This window comes from Amblyraja radiata, chromosome 6, assembly GCF_010909765.2.
Source record: "Amblyraja radiata isolate CabotCenter1 chromosome 6, sAmbRad1.1.pri, whole genome shotgun sequence".
Taxonomy (NCBI): Eukaryota; Metazoa; Chordata; class Chondrichthyes; order Rajiformes; family Rajidae; genus Amblyraja; species Amblyraja radiata.
In genome coordinates this window covers 68,820,863-68,822,813 of record NC_045961.1, presented here as the reverse complement: position 1 = coordinate 68,822,813, position 1,951 = coordinate 68,820,863, and the positions used below count along the sequence as shown (strand labels likewise).

Here is a 1,951-nt window from a genome sequence, read left to right as displayed (position 1 = left end):
GCCGATAAATTTTAAACATAGTTGCTGCTAGCTGAGGGTCTCAGCTATGCTGCAGCAGCATATAGTGTATGCTTTATTTTTGGGCGGCTATAAATAGAGTTGGCATTAATAGCGGTTGCCACTCGGTCACGTTTGTGACTATCGTAGTAGATAGCATTCAAAGGTCATGTTTAATTCTTTGGCAATATAACAATATATCGTATCATGCCAATAAAGTAATTATTAAAAATGATAATTACAAAGGACATTTATTATCACATACACCAATGGTGTAGTGAAACTGAATTTTGCCATTGCAGTCCAGAGCTCCTGGCTTAGGAAGATGTTTTTGTGCAGCTTTGCGCAGTGGCAGTATCGTAGCCGATGATGTTTACCCGAGGCATGATTATTGCTTATTGAAAACTTTTCCCAATACCCCACTATGATGAGCAATGGCAATTTTTACAGTCTCTGCAGAGACTTGGAACAAAAATTAAAATGTACCTATCAGACACCTGTGGGAGCTACACCTGGTGGCATCATAGTAATTTCCGCTCACTAGAGGAGACTGTTGGAGATTCTTTTATAAGAGATTCCAACTATGTGGATATCAATAGAGCAGTCAAATCTCTGATTTAATGGGGATATGCTTCTGTTAATCATATGAACGTAATTGCCTGTGACAACACCTGGCAGGGTTGCAGTATTTCTCCCACTCTGTCTAGTGGACTATCGGGAAGAGGTGACTCCGATTATAATGCCGGCGCATCCGAGTCATATGGGGGCCAGAGGTGCTCTAGTCCTTCCCTGTAATACTCCGTTGGGGCTCCAGAAGGGAGCAAGGACTCGGAGTCACTAGCATGTGCAACCTGTCTGGTAAGTATAATGATGATACCAACACAGAGCATATTTTGTGACACCATCTCCGATAGTCTTTCGAGTGGGATGAATATTCCAACCCTGAACCAGGGGTAGCTACAGACATGTGACTTGAACTGCCTGTGCATGCTTCCGTAATACGGAGCCTAATATTTGGCACCATCTCCATCACTTCTTTCATCCAAGTGGGAGGACTTATGCAACCCTGAACCAGGAGCTGCCTCAGGCATGTGTGCATATACTTTGGCACCATCTCCATCACTCTGTTCATCCGAGTGGCAGGAATATTGCAACCCTGAACCAGGAGCTGCTGCCTGATATCCCTTCGTAACACGGAGCATTTTTTATACATAGATACATAGAAAATAGGTGCAGGAGTAGGCCATTCGGCCCTTCGAGCCTGCACCACCATTCAATATGATCATGGCTGATCGTCCAACTGAGTATCCCGTACCTGCCTTCTCTCCATACCCCCTGATCCCTTTAGCCACAAGGGCCACATCTAACTCCCTCTTACAAATGCCACCATGTGATTCATCAGATGTTGTAATTGAGACAAACGCCCAATCACATCTGCCATAGATGTCCCAAATCATCCGACAAGACTTGTCCCACAGACTTGGCTTTGACTTTGCCCCGACTCAGAGTTGTCAGGCTGCTCCCTTCAGCAACCGAACCGGGACTAGCTGTTCAGATCGGTGATCTGTTGGTATCATCGTTATACTTACCAGACAGTTTGCACCTGCTAGTGACTCTGAGCCTTACTCCCTTCTGGAGCCCCAACGGAGTATTACAGGGAAGGACTGGAGCCCCCATATGACTTGGATGAGCCGACATTATAATCGGCTCATCCGATTGCCCTCCACTCCCAACCCTACTTCTCATTAAGATCATTCGGTAGTTCTAAGCTTCTTAGGTCAGCAACTAGTCTGTGGTTTCATACAGCTGCTTTGAAGTTTGATGCACAGCGGGCTGGTGGGCTCTTCACGTAATCCCTCACTTCAACTTCTCATAAAATAAAGATCAAACTTCAAACTGTAAGTTCTCGTTTAATCTTTCTATTAGAAGATGAAGTGGGGTGTATTGGTGTAAG

The 1,951-nt window shown here is 45.0% G+C and overlaps 1 non-coding gene across 1 annotated transcript; it reads left to right on the top strand.

The window, feature by feature from the left end:
* Nucleotides 1–334: 334 nt before the first annotated feature.
* On the top strand, nucleotides 335–459 carry LOC116974768. The gene has a single exon (XR_004412430.1). It is a non-coding gene; the product is annotated as a U4 spliceosomal RNA (small nuclear RNA).
* Nucleotides 460–1,951: the final 1,492 nt, after the last annotated feature.